We start from the raw sequence: 25,822 nt of genomic DNA, 5'->3' as shown, positions 1-25,822 counted from the left end.
TGTATGTTTCATTAGTATCTGGAGATTCGAAGAGTAATTCAGTTAAATTTTATGGGCAATTCAGCATCATTGATTAGTCTAGTTCTCGATCCAACTTCCGTCCTTGCTCCAATTTACTTCATTGGCGTACATTTTAATGTTCTGATATAATTTTTGCACATCAGAAATAAAGCATTAAGAACAAAAAATTACGATCATATTCTAGAAAGTTTGTTTATATCCATTGATGTTCTTCAAAATTCGCAGGAATTTATTTTATGTCTATTTACACAGAAAAAAAAGTAACTGAATATTATTGTAACTTTTCTCTGCGATGCACAATCTCATAATGTTGCAGACTCCACCTTTCCAGGTCATGAACCCCAAAATGATTCGCTGAGAAACGTACCTACCCAAGATATGAAAACCCTTAGACAGCTTGAAATAACACAGATGTTTCGCATACACCTGTTCTTGTAACCACTGGGTTTGTCTAGCACCTTTATTTGGATACATCTGCAGAAGGTTCTTAACATGCCAAAGCACAAGGGAAGTCATATTACCTTCATTATCCTTTATTAATGATTACGATCGAATATAAGAATTACGATTTTAATTGGTATGCTATCGAATTTAAAGTTGTTTGTTTTAAATTTTCTAAGTTAGCATTATGCTAATTCTTTCCTCTGTATTTTATTTCGTCACTTACTCGCTTAATCCAGACGGTTATCTAAAGAACCGTGCTTCCAGGTATAAATAAATATCTAAATATCTAACATTCGGACTGTTGGTATGCGTCAAAAGTTTGTTGCGTTTTTATATCCGACAAAGTTAGCTTAGTATGTTCGCGTACACGGTAAAAAAAAAAAAAAAAAAAAAAAAAGTTCGCTCTTTACAGGCAAAAGTTTTGTAAAGTTACAGAAATCAAAACGTTACACAAGAATTTCCTGTAATGGTAACAGGTTGAAAGCAAACTGTGGCGGGTACAGCAGATTTGCCTGTAGCATTACAGATAATGTTTCAGAAGCCGAGCGGAAGAATCATGTGACTGACGGAAAATTAGGTAATCAGGAGAAAAGTGTTTGAAAGCTAGTTGCAGAAAAAAACATGGCTGAATGCATGTTGATTGTATAGCGCAGGTAAGTAAGAAAATGTTTACAATTACTGTTTGAAATATTTTTTTGTTCATTTTATGCAGATTCTTCTCGTGCACTTTGCACTGCTACATGTAGTGAGTAAGTATTTAAACGTTTAAGCTTAGAGATTAATTAATATCAGTGTTCGTAATGTCTAATGAGTTGAAAGAGTGCAAAATATTTATTCCAAATGCAGATCTAATAGTAGTATTTTGTCATTGTGCATCCGATAAATTACGCCTTAAATTGCCCGTATTATTATTGATAACTAATTTTTCCAAAATTTAATTACTGTTGTGTTATTTAATTGAACCGGTAATGTGGTTGTTGAAAACAATATTAATTGTGTTAGCGTTCGTCGTTTGCAATCGTCTGACCAAAGAACGTTTGACATCTTTTTCCCGGCAGGCCTTGTGAGAAAAGTTTATGTAAACATTTAGAATTCTGAATGTAATGTATATATTTTTTGCTTACTAGGTTTAGTTTATTCTTTCTTTAGGATTACCTGATTAATTATACTTGGTTTATAATTCAGTGTAATAATATGTTTATGTACGAGTGTGTTATGAAGTAAAATTACAAAAACTTGAACAACACGGTCGAGAATCTCATTTATTCTTTAGTGTAATAATATTATTTTTTTCACTGGTATTAATTTCTTACGAAAATGTTATAATTCCAAAATGAAGTAATTACATTGATTAAAAATATGTCGTATCAAATACTTTTCGTAATGTTCTGTTTTACTAATTAGATGCAACTTAATTATTCCATATATTTTAATATACCAATATCAACAGGGGAAAGATGGAAATGACCTAAAATATTTTTCTAAAAATTCGTTAAACTAGTTATAAACGAAAACTAAAATTTTGTACATTATTTCCAAAAATATCATTTCATTAATATTTTATAAATGACAAAATTTATTATATTGTATAAATATCTACCACTGCATACTTATAAGTTTTAAACATTTAATGTAGAATTTATGTTGATTTTATTTTGCCCAGTTTTAATACAGTTTTGAAGTATGATAGTCTTGTTACTAGGATAGCATGAATCTGCTAATACAAGTTTAATACATTTCTTGACAAATGTTTCTCTTATTCATGTAATATAATATATAAATCATAAAATAAGTTTTCTTTAAAATAAATTATGATTGTTTATTGGAATTTAAAACAATTTTGTACCTGTATGTTAGTATTAAAAATAAAATAATTATTAAATTTTAATGAAGCACTGATTTTAGCATTTAACAATGTAAATACATATACTATATACCCACATGAATAAATAGAAGTGCAAGCTATTTTTCCTTACAAAGCCGTCCATGAATATATACTTTCCTTTAGGCTGATAGCCTTTGCATGCATTGCCATATTCTATCAATCAAATGATGCAAATATGCAAAAAATTTTACTTTTTAAAGTTAATGCAGGAAATAAAATTCAGTGCATTCGTAAACTACATTAGTTCTCTTATAGCTTGCCATTTAATTGCCCAATGATTTACTAGTCCAAAGTAATGCAGAATTCGGATATCGTTCAAATAAAAGAAATTTATGAAGGTCTGATGTTTTAGACGTATATGTGGCGTTCCGACAGATACTTCAACTTCTATTCATGAGATGGCGCCACGTGTAAAATCCAGTTCTTAATCGGAGCAGCAAAGCGACGTCATTACTCACTCAGACTTCTCGTCAGACGCGACCAAGGAGGTTAAAATAGAAGGGGGGAAGGTTCAACTCAAACGGTGAAGCTTCGCGGCCATGTTTCTGTTATCGCTGTGATTTGTGCAAGGAAGTCTGTATTTGCAATACTTTTTTTTCTTTTCTTTTCGAAGCATGTCAGCTTGTGTTGTATATGGATGCACAAACAGATTTTCGAAAAAGATTCCTGGGATTACTTTTCACGCGTAAGTATTGATTTTCTTTTTTTTTTATGTAATTTGATAACTATGGTAAAAAATATCATGTTGTTTTCTTTCCAGATGTAAAAAAAGGGACTTAATAATAATGAAAATATGTTAAATACATTTTAATGTTTCTATTTATAGCTGGTATCTTTGTTCCTTAACATACAATGATGTATGCTAGGATTTAAACTGTATAATTTGAACGTTTTAGGTAATTCATTTGATAATTTTCATGAAAAGTAAAACACCAATTGTTACTATTTTTATGAATTTTAAAGGTGTTAAATAAAATAATGCTTTTCTTTATGTATTAATTATTATTCATTTTAAAGTTTTTTGAATTGTTAAGAATATAATTTGTGCATTTGATCAAGATAAACTAACTTTTCTGTTGTTAAAAATGTTTTTGCATAAATTTACAAATTTGTGGGCAGTATAGCGATAAAAGTAAGTAAAATATTTACACAGCTGAACATGTGGAAAGATGTATCCAAAAATATAGGTATATTTCTCTAATTTTGCTTAATTCAAGGCAATTTCTTTGAGATTCATAAATATGAAATGCGCATAAACTGAAATCACTGAATTCACATAAATCTGTTTTATTTTATTAATATTTATTTTCTTGTTGTTATAAGGTTGTTAGTTGTGAAAAGAATCTAAAACTTTCATTTAAAAAAAATGCAACCTGTGACTATTTTTTTAGATAATTATCTGCTATTAATTTCAGGTTAAATATATTTTAAATGATTCTTTAATAAATTAAAATATTGTGAATTAATCAGAAATATCACTTCTTAAAGGAAAAACTGGAAAGTACACCCAACAGGTTGCTATGAAAACCTAAACAAATTCTATTTTTAAAGGCTTTAATGTTATGCACATGAATTTAGATTTCGAACTATTTCTTAATGATTTTCTGTACGTAGTAAATTATGGATATCATCTTTATAACTTTGAAACAAAAAACTAACAATAGCGAAGTATTTCATTATAAATTTTATATATTTTTAGTGGAAAATGCATGCACGGAACAGCTTAAAAACACGTACGTTTCACTGCCGTAATGCAATGTTTTGAAGTTACAAACATGGGCGCCGCTTGTTCGGTGGAGTTTCATTCCCCGATAGTGGAGGAAACTGCGAACCCTCCCTCCTTATATTCTAACCTCCTTGGACGCGACGGTAGCATGAACTGTGTTCCGAGCTCTGCGTTGATCTCTGCAATGTAATTTAAATTGTAATTTAGTACTTAATATATTCTTTTGTTATAGGAGATCGTCTACTCTTATTTTCTTTAATTATATCATGCATTAAGCACACGACCACCAAATATATATGAAGATTAATTTTTTTTAATATTATTTTGAGTTAACCAAATTAATTTCAAATTTAAGTAAGTATTCATGCATTTCAGTAGCATTATTTTTGGAAATCTTAAATTAAATAACTGAATGAAATATTTCTTGTTAATAAAAGAAAAGCAATGTTATAAAAGACTAGCGAAGTGGATTTTTTTTATTATTATTATTGAAAATCTTAAATCCTTGTGCACCACATAGTATTACAGAGGTAAGTAAAAAAAAAAACAAATACAACAACACAACACAAAATAAAATAAACTTACAAATTCATAGATGATACGTAAGAGATAAATTTACAGAAGAAAGAGAAAGCCATTTTTTTGCAAGTTCTAATTACGAAAGGCCATTTTTAAAAATAATTAATTTAAAGAAAAGTTTTTAACGTAAAACTTCCAAACTCACACATGTGGAATATTAATTCTATATATTTTATCTCATTCTTATGTTATTGATTAATTTCATGTGACACTAGTAGTAATTATTAATTAAATTTTATGCAGTTTCTGATCTATGTTTTGATTTTTTATTAATTACGTAAGGTTACATAAGGTTTAAAATTATGTAAGGTACAAAAACCTTCTGCATCTATTGATGCATGCAGAAGTGAAGGAAATTATGGCAGTGAAACTTTTTAAAATCAAAAACAAATTTCTGTGGAAAATTAAAGTTATAAATTCTAAATGCAAACAAAGGAGTGAATTTGAAAGTTATCAAATAAACCAAAGTGTTGGTAATTTTTGCAGTTTTGCAGAAGAATTTTTATACTTTGCAGACCGGGAATATGATGTTTGGTTTTGTTAGTATTAAATATTACAACTGAATTATTGCAACTTAAACACGTAATTTATAATTTTCTAATTTATTTTGATCATTTATATTTCATGTGTCATAAGGCTTTAAAATGAACTTAATTGTCATCATATTTATTAACACAAATTTTTTTAAAGAAGAAAAAGTCACATTTGTTTTTCTTAGTTGCACACGAAGGTACATGCCTATATATATAGAGAGAGAGAAAGAGGAGTTATGTTTACTTGCAGACTTTTTTCTTCCTTTTTACTAATATTATAGTATGAAAATCAAGGGGGGAATTAAGCAATCAATTTAATTTTGAAGTAACAGAATTACAGTAAGATCATTACAGTAAGATAACCAATCAAAAATATCCATGAATGAACTACTGGTAACTATCATATTATTATTTAAAAGAGACCTACATTCCAATAAGAATGCTTAGTAACATTAACATTTCAGTATCTGATAATAATAATTTTCATTCCTACTTCCCTGTACCTTGAATTTTACTCTTATTATTGTCCACTGCTACTCCCTAGACCTCAAAGCATTTAATGCATCTGGAACTGCAATTTGTGTCGTCTTCTACAGCATGCAAGTTATCACCGTTCAGTTTGTACTACCACGAGCAATGATCTCCAGAATTACCGTATAGCGTTGCATCTTCAATCCCACCCAGCTTTAGAACCAGATTTCAGAATTAAAAAAATATTTGCAGAATTTTCCCCTTTTTAATGCATTCAGAAAATGAAGATCCCAAGATTTTAAAATGGATTTATCGGCATAATGATTGTTTTCGTCATACAAACAAAGGCAAACTTTTGCACACTAAAGGCCCCGTTGAATCTTTCTCTTCTAACTGTTGAATATTATGTCAGGCTAATAAAAAAATGATCTATGATAGTTAAAGCAAATACCAACTGCTATTCACTGTGCAATTTTGCCATATCAGCTACATATTCACCTTCTCTAATTATTTATGTATGATCTGAGGCCTAAGGAGTTGCAAGAACAACAATGAGAATGAAAGAAATTCAAATTATAAAGAAGTAGAAATGAGATAACTTATTAGATGTTGCAATTGTGTGTATTCTTATTGAACTATAGGTTTCTTTTAAAGAAATAATATTGTTATAGTAGTAGTTTATCCATGATTACTTTTCATTTGTTATATTATTACTGTGACTGTGTCCTTTGGAAATTAAATTATTCGCCTAATTTTTCCCTCTCAATTTTCGGAAGATAAAATTAGTAAAAATATGTGGGAATATGGCATCAAGAGCATTAGATATTTGGTGGTCGTGTGTGCTTAATGCATGATATAATTAAAGAAAATAAGAGTAGACAATCTCCTATAACAAAATAATATATTAAATACTAAATTACAATTTAAATTACATTGCAGAGATCAACACAGAGCTCGGAACACAGTTCGTGCTAGCGTCGCGTACACTTGTCCGACGATAAGTCTGAGTGAGTAAAGATGTCGCTTTGCTGCTCCGATTAAGAACTGGATTTTACACGTGGCGCCATCTCATGAATAGAAGTTGAAGTATCTGTCGGAACGCCACAGTACCCCCCCCCAAGTACCATCGGTACGTTATAAGTACTTTGGGTTAAATTTAACCTTTCTTCCAGGTCTGGTAGTTTTAGGTTGCTCTTTAAAGGGATGTAAGCTTTCTTCCGGGAGTGATGTTGATGAGGAAGTTGTTGGATCTTGCATTAGAAATGCTGGTTTGAGACGATCGATTCCAATCACTGATTGTTTACCATTGCAGATGATGGTGAAATGTTTCGGTGTTCGTTTGACAACTTTGAATGGACCATCATATGAAGGTGTTAAAGTTGGCTTAATTGCATCGTTGCGCACGAATACGTGCGAAGATGTCTCAAGCGCAGGATGTACAAAATAGCTTGGCTGGTTATGCGAAGATGCTGGGGTTGGCGAGATATTGCTCATGGTCTCACGTAAACGTTGAAGGAATGTTGGAGGGTCGATAACTGGAGTAGATTCCGGGTGAAAGAATTCACCTGGCAGACGGAGGGTTGCACCATATAACATTTCAGCACAAGTGCTACCAATGTCTTCTTTGAATGCTGCGCGAAGACCAAGCAAGACTAGGGGTAAGGCTTCTGTCCAGTGTGCGCTACTGTGGCACTTCAGACCTTGTTTGAGAGATCGGTGAAAGCGTTCCACCATCCCGTTTCCAGATGGATGGTATGGTGTTGTGCGAATATGGCGAATGCCAAGAAGAGAGGGGAGGGATGCGAACAAGTGACATTGAAATTGTCGGCCTTGGTCAGTAGTGATGGTGGTAGGCATGCCAAATCTTGAAAGCCACTGGGAGATGAATGCTCGAGCTACAGTTTCAGCGGATATATTTTCAATAGGAATGGCTTCAGGCCATCTTGTGTACCGATCAATACAAGTGAGGAGGTAAGTGTAACCATTTGAAGGAGGCAATGGGCCAACCAAGTCCAAGTGCACATGATCGAAGCGTCTTGCTGGAAGGTTAAATTGTTGAATGGGGCTGTGAGTGTGACGGGATACTTTACACCGTTGACATCTAATACTTGAACGAGTCCATTCTGTGGTGTCTTGATTCATCGCTGGCCAGACAAATCTGTCTGCGATCAGCTTTTTGGTGGCACGGATTCCAGGATGTGCCAAATTGTGCAAGGCATTAAACACTTCACGTCTAAAATTGACAGGAATATAGGGACGTATTCTATTGTTCTCTATGTCGCAGTAAATTTTAAGCGTTGGATCAATGTGCAGCGGTTGTAACTGAAGGGAGGTTTGTGGATTTGAGATTAGGTTCTTGAGTTCCTCATCATGCAATTGAGCTTTTGCAATTTCAGAGAAATCTGGGGTAGTGAGGTTGATATTGTTTACCCGAGACAAGGCATCAGCGACACAATTATCAGTACCAGAGACATATCTGATATCTGTACTAAACTGGGCGATGAAATCCAGATGTCGAAGCTGACGAGGAGAACATGAGTCAGAGTTTTTTCTAAAAGCGAAGGTTAATGGTCGATGATCAGTGAAAATGATGAAGTCGTGTCCTTCCAAGTTGTGCCGGAAGTATTTAACAGCACAGTACACAGCAAGTAGCTCTCTGTCATATGTGCTGTATTTCCTTTCTGCAGTAGTGAGTTTTCTGGAAAAGAATGCCATTGGGGAAAGTCCTTTAGTGGTATGGGCTTGAAGCACTGCTCCTATGGCCGTGTCAGATGCATCTACCATTATAGAGAGCTGATCACTAGGTGAGTGATAAGAAAGTGTGGCTGCATTTGCCAGATCGTGTTTGCATTGCACGAATGCTGCAGATGCAGATTCAGTCCAGGGGACAGCTCGTTGATCGTTTTTTTTTTTTGCTATTCTTCAGAAACTCATGTAGGCAGGCTTGTGTTTTTGCGGCATTTGGCAGAAAGCGTCGGTAGAAATTTAACATTGCTAGAAAACGCTTCAGTTCAGAGATGGTTTTCGGCTGAGGTAGGTCGTTAATTGCTTTGACTCTTTCCGGTAAAGGTTTGACTCCATTCTGGGTAATAAGACATCCAAGAAAGGAAACTGAGGGTTGACCAAGTACACATTTGGATGGATTTAGTTTTAATCCATGATCTTTAAGGCGAGTGAAAATCTGACGCAGATGTTTAAAATGTTCTTCCGCATCTGTAGATGCAACCAGGATATCATCAAAATATGGGATGCAGAAATCGAGGCCAGACAGTACTTGGTGTATGAAATGCTGAAATGTTTGGCCAGCATTGCGAAGGCCAAATGGCATATATAAGTACTCAAAGAGACCAAATGGTGTAGTCACTGCGGTCTTGGGCACATCTTCAGCATGCACTGGGATCTGATGATATGCTCTGGCAAGATCGAGGGTAGAAAATATGTTTGTTCCATGAAAAAGATGGGTACAATCTTGGATATGTGGGACTGGATATCTGTCAGGGACTGTGACGGCATTAAGTCGACGATAATCTCCACAAGGCCACCAGTCACCATTAGACTTTTTAACCATGTGAAGTGGACTGGCCCATGGACTTTTAGATGGGCGAATGGTTCCCTGTGCTAGCATGAATTCAAATTCTTTGCGAGCAGCTTTTAGCATCTCTGGAGAAAGACGACGAGGCTTGGAAAATACAGGTGGGCCATGTGTTTCAATGTGATGATACACTTCTGGCTGATGAGTATGCTGCCCTGATTTGGATGGGTTTAAAATGTCAGGGAATTCTGCTAATAACCGATGAAACCGTGTGCTGCCCGATAAAACACTTATGTTGGTAGGTACGTTTGATATGTGAGAAGCTTGGCCCTGTGATGTCAGCTGAGTTGTAGCATCAATTAAGCAATTATTCTTGACATCCACTAGAAGGTGGAAATGTGTCAAGAAGTCGACACCAATAATTGCTTGAGTTACATCCGCAATAATAAAAGGCCAGTTGAAAGTCCGGCGCAAGTTTAAATCAAGTGTCAATAGTTTGGTGCCGTAGGTTGCAATTTGGGTACCATTGGCTGCATACAGTACAAGTTTATTAAGTTGGTGAGCATTTGTTTTAGTTCTCGGGAGCACTGATATGTCAGCTCCAGTATCTACTAGAAAACATAACTGAGTTGAACGATCAGCCAGTACTATTCTGTCGATGTGGCGGACATTCTGTTGGCCAGCAGAAGACCGCCCATTTAGTTTCCCGCTTGTACAAAAGTGCATGGAGGGGCACACTTGCGAGCTTGGGAGCCAAAATTCATATGATAAAAACATATGCCACTTGTGGGTTCTTTGTACTGCGTTCGAGTATTATGACGAGATTGACTCCTGCTTCGGGCACGAAATTTATTACGTGGGCCCTGATTTGATCGATTGTATCTCCGTGAAGCATGAAGACTTGTAGAGAGTTCAGATACTTTTTTGGTCAATTCAGCCACTTGTTGTTCGAGGGATGAACTGGAAGGTGCAGCATTAGCAGCACTGACATTAGCAGCACTGACATAAGCTGGAGTAACAAGTTCATTAATTTTGTCAGCCATTGCTGCTAAACGGGTTAGATCTTCATTGGAAGCAGCAAGAATTATTTGTATGTTATTAGGGAGACGCGAAAGCCATAGTGACTTCAACAAGTCGTCACTAAAATGGCTTCCTGCCAGATCACGCATTCGTGACAGCAAGTATGAAGGTCGCTGATCTCCAAGTTCAAGTCCTTGTAGTAAAGTACGTATTTTTGAAGATTCACTTTCTGAATAGATTTCAATGAGCCGCTGTTTCAGTTTGGAGTATTTATCACAATCAGGTGGTTTGAGAATTAAGTCATGCACTGAATTCAGAAAATCAGACTCAATTGCTGCAACTACATGGTTGAATTTTGTAGAATCCTCACTAATGCGAGCGATAGAAAATTGTGCTTCGATCTGAGCGAACCACAATGAAGGATTATTTTTCCAGAAAGGCGGTGGCTTCACCGCAACGCGTGTGATTTGTGGCTCTGGTGGAATATCGTCGGGTATACTGATAGATAATTTTCACTTTAAATAATAAACACTTAACAGCACAAATATTGTAGCATGAAGATACACTATTGATATTTTAACATGATAACAATAAATATTTTAACCATGCAGAAAAAATTTACGTAACGATACACACACAAATAAGACAGGGTCAGCAATTACACACACAAATAATATTTTACCGAAATGCATTTGAAAAGAAACCCTTATTTGAGAAAAAATGATGCGTTAATTTTGTATTGCGCACGCACAAAATCACCACTTCACACTGCTAAGGCACTTTCGAAGGAAAAAAGGAAATCACTCCTGTAGCACATGGGAAAAAAATTCACTACTTTCCAAGGAGGTTAGAATAGAAGGAGGGAGGGTTCGCAGTTTCCTCCACTATCGGGGAATGAAACTCCGCGGAACAAGCGGCGTCCATGTTTGTGACTTCAAAACATTGCATTACGGCAGTGACATGTACGTGTTTCTAAGCCGTTCCGTGCATTTATTTTCCAGTAAAAGTATGTTAAATTTATAATGAAATCCTTCGCTATTGTTGAATTTTTGTTTTAAAGTAATAAAGATGATATCCATAATTTACTATGTACAGCAAATTATTAAGAAATAGTTCGAAATCTAAACGCATGCGCATAACATTAAAGCCTTTAAAAAATGATTTTTCTGCATATTTCACGAATTTTCTTAGGTTAGAAAATAAATCTTAATAAAATAAAACAGATTTATGTGAATTCATTGATTTCAGTTTATGCGCATTTCATATTTATTAATCTCAAAGAAACTGCCGTTAATTAAGTTGAATTACAGAAATACACCTATATAAGTTTTTGGATACATCTTTCCACATGTTCAATTGTGTAAATATTTTACTTAATTTTATCACTATACTGCCCAGAAATTTGTAAGTTTATGCAAAAAATTTTTAACAACAGAACAGTTTATCTTAACTTAAAAAAATGAATAATAATTAATATATAAAGAAAAGCATTGCTTTATTTAACACCTTTACAATTAATAAAAATAGTAACAATTGATTTCTTACTTTTCATGAAAGTTATAAAACGAATTAACTAAAACGTTCAAATTATACAATTTAAATCCTACCATATAGCAATGTATCTTAAGGAACGAAGATACCAGCTATAAACAGAAACATTAAAATGTATTTAATATATTTTGATTATAGTTATATTAAATAACCTATTTTAAGTCCTTTTTTTACACATCTGGAAAGAAAACCACATGGCATTGTGATATTTTTGACATAGTTGTCATATTACATAAAAAAAGAAAATTAATAGTTACGTGTGAAAAATAATGCCCGGAATTTTTTTCGAGAATCTATTTGTGCATTAATATGCAATACAAGCTGACATGCTTCAAAAAGAAAAGAAAAAATGTTGCAATGACAGACTTCCTTGCACAAGTCACGGTGATAACAGGAAGATGGCCGCCAAGCTTCACCGTTTGAGTTGAACCTTCCCTCCTTCTATTCTAACCTCCTTGCTACTTTCGAACACTGAGGGAAGAATTTTGCCGTAGCACGTTGCACAAAAGTTACTGATGTGGCACATTTAGCGAAAATCACTGTTGTAGCACATTTGTCGTTGAATGATCGAAGAATTATTGCACGACTGGCGAAGTCAGCGGAACGGAACAGATCACATTGATGATTTGCTGAAGCTCCTTGCGATGATATGCACGACTTTGAAAAAACACAAGCAATATATATCAATACTTCTAGAAATAATTGAAGGGGTACGTTGTAGCATACGTTTAATGTCCATATTCGTTGTTATTTTTAGTCAGTTCTTCAGAATGCCTTGGATGCACGTGGCTTAGGGTCATTGAAAATCCATTCTCAGTAGCGTGCTCAGTCAAAAGGTCACCACTTTTGGTGGTCGTGTGTGCTTAATGCATGATATAATTAAAGAAAATAAGAGTAGACAATCTCCTATAACAAAAGAATATATTAAATACTAAATTACAATTTAAATTACATTGCAGAGATCAACACAGAGCTCGGAACACAGTTCGTGCTAGCGTCGCGTACACTTGTCCGACGAGAAGTCTGAGTGAGTAAAGATGTCGCTTTGCTGCTCCGATTAAGAACTGGATTTTACACGTGGCGCCATCTCATGAATAGAAGTTGAGGTATCTGTCGGAACGCCACAGATACCCCCATTTTCTTGAAGCTGTTCACTATTATTGTTTCATCAATGATAGACCATGCACCCAAAATCCCCTAGCAAATCAGTTAGTAAGATGAAAACGACCACTATGCGGACGAAAAATTTAGGGTAACTTGTTTTGTGAGGAAGACAAACATTACCAAAATCATTAAAACATATTCAGAATCCTGTGCTAAAAGAAAGCTAGGGGGAAAATGTTGTCTGAGTCCCAGTGATTCATTTGGACGAATATGTAATATTGTTTTAGAAATTTAAGGTAATAAATACAATATTTTCGAATGCTAGAATAGTTCGAGAAATTTATTCAAGTTATGAATTCTGAATATAAGTATACTGTATATTATATTTAATAACTATGGTGGCTTCATTTATGAAAAGATTTGCATATTGGCTGTTTTTGTACAATGAACCTTCTCTAAGCTAGCTATACGTGATTCCTGAAGATTTTGATCTTCAATGATAGTTGGCATCCTAGAGAAGTTATGTTTACTAATTAGTTATTTTATAAGGAATGCTGGGCAAATTTAAAAAGTGGTTGACAGTGGTAGTTTGTCGTAATGAGACGGTTCACTGTAATCCAATATTTTAAAGAATTTAAGCTGTTCTTAATTTCTTAAGATATTATAAAGAAATATGATTAAAAGTGTTATATAAGCACACGTTTAAAACATCTATTAAAATAATTTTTATAAGCTTTTTAAGAGCATGATTATGATTTTAAAAAAATGTTTTTTTCTTTATTTAGGAGGCATGGTTTACAAAGAGGGAAAAACCATTCATTTTTTCCAAGCAGTTGAAACGAATTTTTATGAAATGTTATATTGTGTTATTTTTAATTAATTCTTTTTTCAGATTTTATGTAAAGTTTATGAATCAAGTAATAAATTATTTTTACTTCTGTATTTTAATTAGCATATTTTTTGCTTCATAATATTTCATAATAAAATTATAAATTTAATAAACTTCTTAATTAACATGCTGTAATATATATATATATATAGGGCATAAAGTTTGTTTTCTGGTGTCACATGTATATTTCACAATTTTGTATGCAAATCTCGAACTTTATAATAAATAGGAATACTTTTTTAGTATCACTTTCTAAATGGTAAATATTAAGCTTAAATTTATTACATATCATGTTTGTAAAAAAATATAGGTAAAATTAAAATGCATTAAATTTTAAGATAAAGTGATGTATTAATTTTTGAAAAAAATTTGTTAAAGGCATAATTGTATTAAGCATTGAGAATTTTAATGGAAGCAAGGCATTGAAAATTAAGGTCAGTTGGTGAAGTTTTATACTTATTCAAAAAACATGACATTATGCTTTTAATGAAAGACTTCTATCTGTTAATTCAAAGGAAATTATTTGAAAGTAAGTTAAAAATGTAATGCATTTACCATCTATTATTTCAAACAATAGCAGACTGTTGACAAACACTAAGTGCAGATAAGAATAAAAAGATTAGTTGGACGTTGTAATGCAAGCTTATGAACAAAATTTTGAATTCCTTGTAGTAACAAAATGAAGTTCATTGCTATGTTGAATTCTTTAATTTACTGAAAATATCATTTAGGAGAGAATATAATATTTTTGAAACATAAAGAACAGCTGTTCTGAGTTCTTTATAGAAATATTTCACAAAATGTCTTTTACAGTAATAATATGATCATATCAACATGCAACATGCTTACTCATATCAGTTAAATCTAAAGCAACATGTGTCTACTTTAGCTAAAATCACTAAAAAGAAAGTTCTAGAACATATCTTAATAATTGGCAATAAAACATGCAAATAAAGCATATTGTTTTTTTTTTTTCTCAGCTATTTTAGAGGCCAAATATAAATTCCAGATGCCATTTCATTATTTTATATAAAGGATATATATGTAATTTAATGTAAGGAGTAGCATATCAATTTGAACTTAATTATCAAATTAAGCTCAAGTCAATTATTAATCAAAATGATATATATACATACAGATATCATTGTTTTACTCAAAACATATTGATTTCAATGTATTTTATTATAATAAGCATCATTTTAGACAAAAATCTATTACTTTTATAGACATATCCTTTAGTATTTCATCTATGAAAAATATATTCTACACACATATACTTACTTACTGAGATATTAGAAGGAAATAATCTGAAACCTTTACAGATACAACCATTGGAATTTTACGTAAGAAAAGTATCTTCTACTCACATAATAACTTGCTGAAATAATACAAGCAAATAATCTGTAACGGTTACATGAGAAAACCATGTAAAAACAAACATGAAAAAGGTTGAGATTTTACATGAGAAAAATATGTTCTTTTTACATAATTATTTGCTGTAATATTACTAGCAAATAATCTGTAACCATTACAGATATATCGTTTGGGAATTTACATGAGAAAAATATGTTCTACTTACATAACTATATGCTGTGATATTACAAGAAAAAGATCTCTAACCATTACAGGCAAAACTTGTAATGTTACAAAGAAAACACCTGTTATTCAAATAACTCATGGCATCCCAGTTTCCATGAGTTTTCTTAGTAACCTTACAGATTTTTTTTTTACAGTGTAGAAGCGTTGGAGTTGTAGCTCAGCTAATATATTGTAGCATTTTAGCAAAGAGTTATGAAAAACAGTTTAATAAATTTGATTTCTATAATCTTAAGTTTAAATCTTATAAATTATGAAGAATGTTATTTTTTATGTTTTATGTTAACCTCTATATTTTGACTTCTATCTTATATCAATAGAAAGTATAAAGAAAAGACAAAAACTCAGCAACAAATAGAGATAACTTAATTTAAGCAGTTATGTGCAAGTAGTTAAATACGGTTAGCTGTTATGAATTCTATAATCGCAGATCTCATCCCCGTAAATACCAGCGCTCTGCTACAAACGCTGAGAGTGACTATTAAAATTTAAAAAAAGGATTAAGAATTGTATTGTTTACTCAACAAAGCAAAACAATATGCAAGTACATTTATTTTTGACCCTGTTTATAAAGAGTGAGAGCTCTCTTTAATTGGCAAAGAAAAGTCGCTGTATGTCCCTTCGGCAAGAATAAACCGTTAACAGAAGGATAAAACGAAAATTTAGGTTAGTTTTAGGATATTCTAACCAGTCTCAAAACAAAAACTGAAATTTAGAATTTAGTGACGCCAGTTATTAATCCCTGAGTTATTAGTGAAACATTTATCATGGAATAATTTGATAAAGGAATAATTGAAATCCGTTTACATAAAAGGGATAAATGTGTCTGATGTGCATTATTAGTCAAATAAGACTTTTATTGGGAAATATTTAACGGGGAAAATATACATGTTATTCGGTTCTTTATTTGCAAGTGAGAATCGACTGTAATGACCTACAAATGGGTCGGATACTACTTCAGTTTTGAACTGTCTGGAACAACATCAGTTTTGAACTGTCTGGAAGTTATGATTGACATTAAAAATGAAATATAAATATCAAAATATCAAACCTCATGAGAAAATTTTGAGACCTAGGATCTCTGGGAACTGAACAAGGAAAATTATAAATCTAAATAATGATATTTTAGAGAATTTCAACAGAACCATCAGATAGAAAAGCGATATAAGGTTGAATTCTCTCTGAATAAAGATTAATCTGATTTAACCAAATTACGAAAATGCAGATACGCCCCTTACTAAACTGATCAAAAGGTTGAAAAATGATCCACTTCTTTATATACTGTATCACATAGTTATATCACAGCATTTAAAATGGGTAGAGCTGATGAAATTAGTCGAAATTTTAAAGAAAAATTAGGGAGAAATAATTAGGATTTCACCAGCCAGTTGTCTGAACTGACAAATCTTTAATAATTATACAGCTGTAAAAATGATTTTTCCTTGAATGGTTCTGGTCCTAATTTAAAGTCACTCTTATAAAAGATACTGAGATACTGATATAGTTTCGAGAACACAAAATAACATAATAACAAGCTTTTCCCTAAATTTTTCTGCCACTAGCTACCAAAGACGCCGCGAAATTTTGGGGACAAACAGCTTTGCAGATGAACATGGAAAATCCAATTCGAAACTACTTTGAGTGATTCGTGTTTTTTTCGGAGCTACATCCAATCCACATCTGTTTTCCGCCATTATCAAACACCACAAAAGTGTCTTTGAAGAAGCAAACTAGAATGCAGAGTCTATTGAATGACTGTTTATACGTTGAGTGGGGAAGAAGGTGAAAACTAGACTGAACTTATATATGAAGCTATTAATAATATTGATAGCTTTTAATTTCAATATTCAGAAATGGAAGACAAATTGGGTGAATTTTTACAAATTTTGTCATGAACACGAAACTGGTAATGAAATCTAGAAATTTCTAAGAAAAAAAGTATTGTTCCCAAGGGGAAATTTTTCAAAGGCATTTTGTGAGTTGGGAAAAAAAAATATCAGAAGGTTTCTGGAATATAAATGGAGGTGAAACAAAACTCAAGATCTAATCAAACAAAACTAAACTAATCAAGCTAAAGGGAAAGCGAAACGAATCACGAAAAAAGAAGTCCTTAAAACTATTGAAAAAATTGATGATGCCTTTGGACTTTCAATTCCCTGTTAGTATATAAAAATTTTAATTAAGAAAACTGGAAACTCTGCGTAAATTGAGATCCTCCATTGCCAAGATGAGAAAATGCTTAATTAGCCATCAGCGATTAAGCGTAGAAATATTTGCGACATTATTTCTGGATGAATAAAAAGGACGAATTGAGAGACGTGCAAATGCAGTTTCAAGCCAAAGCACAGATGGAGCTGCTATTTACCTGAGATAATCACAAACGATGGTGAAGCAGAGTAGCTCTACTAAAGAAACTGTGTATTCCAAGCTCAGCTGCAAATATAAAAATAGAAAAAGTTGTTTTCGATTTACGAAGATATAGCAGTTTAAGAAAGATTATTTGTGTTGCAGCTTGAACTGACGCTTTACAATAAACGTCATATCGAGAAACCAGAAACTGTAAGGGAATGCTAAGGTACATGAACTAAAGAAATCGGCAAAATATTGGATAAAAAGGGATACAATAAGAGTTTTTTATAAAAGAACTGAATGGTTTACTTCAGAAGAAAGTCATTTCTGCAGATTCTAAAATCTCAGAACTAAAGCTATTTCAGGATGAAGGAAGTTATCCTGAGAACTAAAAGAAAATCGTAAAATGTCAATCTACTTATTCAGAAACTGTTATCTTATAATCTTGCCATATTCAAGTTATTTATCTGATTTTCGGATGGAGGCTCAGCGAAGAATAGGACACGAGACAAGAGTAAACTATGTCATTAATCAATGTGGTGTATTTCAAAGAATAAGTGTTAAGCCGTACCATCAAGATATATACCCTTCACCTGTCACCAAGCCAAATTAGAGAAGATAAACCTATCAAAGTTCCAGAAGTGGCCTTTGCTCGACCGTAATTATACCAGAAATAAGGAAACGGTGTGCAATTAGGGAAGAGGGAACCAAGTGGGAGAAAAACTGAGTACCTTGATTCTTGATAGTTTTGCTACCTTGCGAATAGCTTTTAAACAACATTCCAATAGTCAAGGAGAAGATGCGTCCAAACGGATTTGTTGTCGCTGTTGAATACACAGCGTCTGTGTAGCTGAGTTTATTTTAGGATGCCAACTCTCTAGTTTACCTTCGCTTTTAAATTAGATTTATTTAATAGCTGTAGAGTCTTTTAGAATTGACGGAAACTGGAGAAATTCGCAGTGCTCCCACCCGGATTCGAACTTCAAAAATCTCGAATACGCCTCAAGTGTGCTTCCAGTTACACCACGAAGGCATGCGAAAAGGAGGGATAAAGTGCCTTATATATTCCACCTTTTATGGGGAGACTGGGGATTAGGAGACCCAGACCCCAAATCCTGGTGGTGAAGAATTATCGTTCACCACCTTTTTAAGTGGGATTTAATGTCTTAAAATCCGCAATGTCCTCGCCGGTGCTTGAATATTGGACCTCCCGAATACGCGTCGAGCGATCTTCCAATTACACCACGAAGGCATGCAGAAAAGAGGGAGAAAATACCATATATAGTCACTGCAGTTATAAAATCTGTCTTTATTCTAGCTAATCATATGTTTGCTATTGATTTATGTCCTAACAATCAGTAAAGATTCAGTCTAATTGTAGTGTGGTTCTGTTTCGTTTTTTATAACCTCTGCACTCGGAATAAGACCGAGCTCATATCATTTAAGACTAAAGTACAAATTTTGCTAGTTAAGGTAACCATGTATTCCCTAGGCTGCCCATCCTAAATAGATAGATTTAAAAAAATAAACAATTTAAAATAGATCAATGATATGAACTTTATATGTTTTTTCTATCATGTTAACCTAATTCTTGCCTTTGAAAAAACACCAATTTAGAAATAAAATGTTAAAAAGGGAGAGAAAATCATTTTGTCGTGCAGTCGTTCCAGGGAAAGGAAAAAAAAAAAAAAAAGAAAAAAAAAGACCAGTATACAAAACTATCTCATCAGAAACTCTAAATCCTAGATTTTTTATTCTTCTTATGAAGATCAGACATCGCATAATACTTTGTTTATATTGTAATGATGCATTTTCAAACTTAGGAAATGGAAAAAGTAGATCCAGAGTGAAAAGTATCTTGACTAGGCCCAGTGGAGCGGAGGAAGAAGATAACTACATTATTTGTGAATTTAATAAATAATATTCTTAAATTTTGTAAAAGAAAAGTTTCTACTACTTTCGAAGTTCCGTTTTTTCCTTATTTTCTATGAAGTAATTTGATACCAAGTGATCTGCAGTAAGACCAAGTGATTTGATTTATCACTGATAAAAAAAAATAATAAAACTATGTCTTCTCAAGAATGATATATTCTAGTGAGTTAAAAAAGGAATATTTAAATCTAATCTGACAAACTGTAAGTCGAATAGTTTACATCAGAGGTCTTCGAGTCTTAGGTACCTGGCCTTACCTTACTTTCCCCTACATTATTCAACATTTTTGTGATTATCCCTGCCCTTAAGACTTCTAAATTCCTTCTCGCAATTAGGAGATTCATCTCTCGACGTGGAATTTGAAAAAACATACATTCGAAGAACTCACAAATTTTTCAGAAGGCCAACAGAGACCTCCGAAAACTATGGCCGCATTAAGTTTTCCCTTTTTACTTCCTTATACGAAGTAAAAAGGAAGTATTGTAATCGCGAAAAGTTTCAGGCAACATATTTCAACGAAAATATCCATTTTGACCGCTATCGAATGCAATTTAACGATGTTTTTGCGTGATATCTGTACGTAAGGACAGAATAAAAGACTCGTTTCCTCCAAAAAAATTATAAAACTGCTTTAAAATGAATTCTGAAGAGAATTTTTCGTGGGGTCTGTACGAACGTACGTACGTACGTACGTATCTCGCATAACTCAAAAACGAGTAGCCTCAGAACGTTGAAATTTTGTATATAGGACTGCTATAAAATGTAGATGTGCACCTCGTATTTTGGTTGCCATCGGCCGCACCAAACGTATATAAATATATTTATATATTGTTGCGTGCGTACGGGTTCGTTATGAAATGAATGCACAAGTCCGATGAAAAATGAACAAAAATTTATTATTATCACAACAAAAATGCTTAAATTTTCTCAAATTATCATGCAGTATTACAATATCTCACAGTAGTTATCTTTTAACTACTCAAATATCCAATAGAACGTAATTCAAAACAGCTAAAGAACGCTAATCCGCGAATTCGCTACAATCAACAACAGTAGTTTTCTAAACAACAACAAACTAAGCAACTACTACAAACTGAGATGTTTTCCTCCTTTTATAAGATTTTAAAATCACGCGCTAGAATTTTCCAGTACTTTCTCGAAATCAAAAAGAGATATTTATTTATTTAATGCACGCGCTCTTGTATTTTCAATTTTCCGGCTTAGCTTTCTTTTAATATTCGTCACGCGCTGCACTGCGCGAGAAATAAAACCATTTAATTTCTAATTGAACTAACATTAGCTTTTTAAATAACAAATTCGTAACACTGCCCCCTTCCCAAGGACTGCACGTCCCGGGCAGTACAATCCCTGGACAGGAAGCAAAACTTACAACTGTGGCATAAATGCATTAATAAGCATTACATTACAATAATAAACAACATGAACAATAAATGCAATACATAAAACAAATCAAATGCTATCAAATACAAATCAAATACACATTTAAAAACAAAAATGGACCATGGTCTTATATTATTTACAATTATTTACATTATGTACTATGGCCATAGTAATGAGCTAACCTGTCGTAATGAACGACTTTAGGTTTAGAGTTCGAAGACTTACGAATCCGAACCATGACGTCATTTAGCCTGTTTAGGATTGTGTGCGAACCATCCCAAGGTGACTGTAAATCAGGCCTGACTCCTTTTCGTCGAATCGGGTTCCACAACCACACCTTGTCTCCTTCGTTGGATCTATGTCCAGCAGCTCTCGTGTTGTATCTGGTCTTCACTTTCTCCGTCGCCAAGTTCACTCGCTTTCGTGCGGAACGGTGCATCACTTCAAAACGGGCCTTGACATCTTGGATGTGTTCCTCAGGCGATGAAGGCGCATCCGTACGGCGATGAAACAGGCGGTCACAAGGCAGACGAAGGTCTCGACCGAAGAGCATCTGAGATGGAGAATAGCTGGTAGTCTGGTGTTTCTTTTCGACCCTAGCATGATTTCGGCTGTTTCTCGAGCTGGTTCTTTCGGACAAAGCGTCGGCATTTCCAGGTGAGGATCGATCCCTTCTTAGGATGGATAGTCATGTCTTCAGATCCTGAAAGCAGTTTGTTGTTTTTCAAGTCTAAGGAAAAATTGTATTTCCTTAAAAAGTCCAATCCGAGTATGCATGGATCTGTAATATCCGCCACATATGCCGTGTGATGGTAGGCGGCACTTCCAAACGTGATGTTTACGTTTAACTTCCCAGTTATGTCGATCTTGTCACCAGACGCAGTCTGAAGGGTAACACAGGATGGCGTCCAAATAAGTTTATCTTTAAACTGTTCAGCTAAATCTTTCCTAATGATGGTAACATTAGCTCCTGTGTCAATGATCATTCTGCAAGGAACTCCATCGATATTCCCATTGATGGACAGTCCGTTATTGTTGCCACTCACTGTATAAATTTTAAGAGCTTTAAAACAAGGTTTTTCACTATCTGGCAACCTCCGTTCCTCGATATGGTCACTAATTTGTTTACTGCGTTGTTGCTGGGAAATGGTCTTATTTTCCGTACCTCGGGGTGTTCTGCAGTTTCTTCGTATGTGGCCTTCAACTCCGCAGTTCCAGCACTTTAGAATTAGTTTCTTTTCACTTCTGTTCCGTCTCAAGCCACTGACTTGTCTGGTAAAATCATCTGCTTTATATTCCGTACCCTGGGGAGTTCTGCAATTCCGTCTTAGGTGACCTTCACTACCACATCTCCAACACCTTAGAGCCACTTTCTTCTCGCTCCTACTCCGTATCAAATCTTCGACTTGTCTGGCTAAATAATCTAAACGAGCCATCAGTTGATCCACTGGCTCATGGACTCGCACAGCTCTAACTGGGTAGCGATCTCTACTAGTTGCTTGCTGGGCTGCCTCGAACTTCATGGCGTACAACAGAGCGCTTTTTAAATCTTTTACATCCGCCATTCGTAGAGCTTTCTGTATTTCAGTATCTCGGATGCCGTCGATAAAGTATTGCAAGGACAGGATTTCCCTTGTTTCTGTCGGGCATTCCGAAAAGGCGAGATGGGACAGCCTTTCAACATCCGCGGCGAGCTCCTGAAGTGTTTCGGTAGGCTTCTGTTGACGAGATTTTAATTGGAGCCTGCTGTAGTCTTTTAAACACTTCTCCCCAAAGCGCAACTCCAAGGCGCCGGACAGAGCTTCGAAATCTAACCTTTTGTTTTCGGGAAGAGTCTGAAGGATATCCGCTGCGTCGGCTCTTAGAGAAGCGGCGAGATGACAGGCCTTAGCTTGGGAATCCCATCCATTCGCATCCGCCACGATAGAAAATTGTGTCTTATACACCTGCCAGGAGGTCTTCCCATCATATGTGGATAGCTTCAGAGGTGGACGAGCAGGTATTGGTAAGAATTTAAAATCATCACTCCTGCTCCCTGCCGACGCTACGAATTTCTTTAAAGTATCCATTTCTTTGGCAACTGCAGAAACTCTCTCATCAATTTGTTCTTTTACAGAAGAAACTCTTTCTTCTATTTCTTCTTTCACCGAAGAAACTCTTTCTTCAATATGTCCAACTTTATTTTCAACTGCGTCAATTCTGCCTTCCATAGCTTCAAATTTATTTTCTATTATGCAAGTAATTTCTCTTTTCATTTCTTCTTGACCAGCTTGAACGGCTTTCATTTCGTCCTTAAGGGATTCCTGGCCCAATTTCATTTCTTCCTTAACGGATTCCTGGCCCAATTTCATTTCTTCCTTAAATGATGCTTGGCCAGCTTCCATCTTTTCTTGGAATGCAGCAAAAGCACTAATGAGCTGTCTCAATTGTTCTTCCATCGCTCTTGTTATTGGCATTCAAACCCCACTCCTGACACCAAAAATTGTTGCGTGCGTACGGGTTCGTTATGAAATGAATGCACAAGTCCGATGAAAAATGAACAAAAATTTATTATTATCACAACAAAAATGCTTAAATTTTCTCAAATTATCATGCAGTATTACAATATCTCACAGTAGTTATCTTTTAACTACTCAAATATCCAATAGAACGTAATTCAAAACAGCTAAAGAACGCTAATCCGCGAATTCGCTACAATCAACAACAGTAGTTTTCTAAACAACAACAAACTAAGCAACTACTACAAACTGAGATGTTTTCCTCCTTTTATAAGATTTTAAAATCACGCGCTAGAATTTTCCAGTACTTTCTCGAAATCAAAAAGAGATATTTATTTATTTAATGCACGCGCTCTTGTATTTTCAATTTTCCGGCTTAGCTTTCTTTTAATATTCGTCACGCGCTGCACTGCGCGAGAAATAAAACCATTTAATTTCTAATTGAACTAACATTAGCTTTTTAAATACCAAATTCGTAACAATATATATCCACTCTGTTACCCGGCTCAGGATCTCAGTTTCTTTACTCTTATATGTTTGTAAATTGTATATTTTTTGCTTTAAAAATGATTGAATTATGTAGTTTTTATCTTCCGGTTAAGGTTTTTCTGCCTTTCGTAATTCTGGAAGCAATATTTGTACAATTATCAACAATTTAAAAGCTAATCAAAATCGTAAAAACAACCTTGTATTTAGCGTAAGTATAATGAAACACTCAATCGGTTTCGAGGGCAGCTAAAGGTCCCTCCTCATCAGGAGAAAGAAATACCTAGAAAGAAGAAAATAAAGGAGAAGGAGTCTCAGCAAAAATGCCGATAGATGGCGTTACTTCCTCGCGTTTGGTACTACCAGAGGGTATAAAAATCCGTTCAGTGGTTGCTTTCCATTATTTGAAGTTCAGATTTTGAGCGTAAAGGTGCATTTGCCCCTCGCTCCCTATTTTAACTTCTGTAATTTTTCTTGTCCTTTATGCTTGATCAGATAGCCTGGCTCAGTAAAAGTAGGCGGCCAGTGCAACTCTGATTAAAAATCCAGTTATAACCACGTACAGTGCTGATAAGGACCACGTGTTTCTGAGACTCCTTCTCCTTTATTTTCTTCTTTCTAGGTATTTCTTTCTCCTGATGAGGAGGGACCTTTAGCTGCCCTCGAAATCGATTGAGTGTTTCATTATACTTACGCTAAATACAAGGTTGTTTTTAAGATTTTGATTGTCACATTAGCGTGTTTCTCTTCTAGTCTAATTTAAAAGCTGTTTAAGTGCGGTTAAGTTTTAAATAACATGGCGGATATATTTGTTTACCTTTGAAACAGCAGAATTGTAGATTTGTTGCCAATCTAGAGAGACTAAGCTTCGCAAAACAAAAATAACGCCTTCATTTATTATTGCGAATTAAATCATGCTTAATCCTTTCTGAAATTTTTTCGAGGAAATATGTGTTTAAGATTTACTTCGTAATTTTTAATGCAGATATTTTGAGTTTTTATGTATTTTTGCCTTGTCGTGAAATGAGAACTGAATGAATTAAATGAGAAATACTAAATCGTCTGTGAAAAACTGTTGCTTTTCTGTTTTGTTTGCTTAATTTCTTTCATACATCGTTTTAGCTTTATTATAGTATTTGAATAGAACATGTGGCAACGATACTTCTTCAAATGATATAAATTTTGTGCATTCAGAGTGTCGTTATAGTAAACAAATATAGTGAATTTTAAAGAGTGCATTTATTCTATTGTGGTTTATGCGCTGTCGACGAAGTAGATTTAATTCAATCCAATCAAGTTAAATGAAATTCAAGAAAAAAATGCGTATAATTTAATATTCCATACAAGGATGTCATGTGGTGTACACATCAGATTTTTTCTGTATCGAAAGCTGTCGCATTTGTTACATACACATATAACGTTCTATGGCTGTTACATTTTTCTCATTTGTAAATGTTTAATTTCAAAAATATATATTTTCTTTTAACTAGTCTATTCCATTTACAATAAGTATAAAATAATATTAAAAGTTAAGTATTATATTTAAGAAAAATAAATAAATAAAGGAAAAAAATGTACACTGCGAAAAAAAGGGGGGATAGTTTCATATCTCCTGTTCTACTTGGCTGATTGACAAAATTCAAATTGCATCTTTCATGTCTCGAACGTACGACTTAGGATAGATATTAGATTTATATATAGCATTGTTCTAACATCTGTATTTTGACACAAAATCGCACTTTTCTGAAATAATATACCAATGTTTTTCCATATTTCGATTCTACGACTCAAATTATGCGTAGATA

Source organism: Stegodyphus dumicola, chromosome 4 (assembly GCF_044657685.1).
Source record: "Stegodyphus dumicola isolate Sdum_Otavi_A_Nest chromosome 4, ASM4465768v1".
Taxonomy (NCBI): Eukaryota; Metazoa; Arthropoda; class Arachnida; order Araneae; family Eresidae; genus Stegodyphus; species Stegodyphus dumicola.
Note: the sequence above shows the minus strand (reverse complement) of the source record.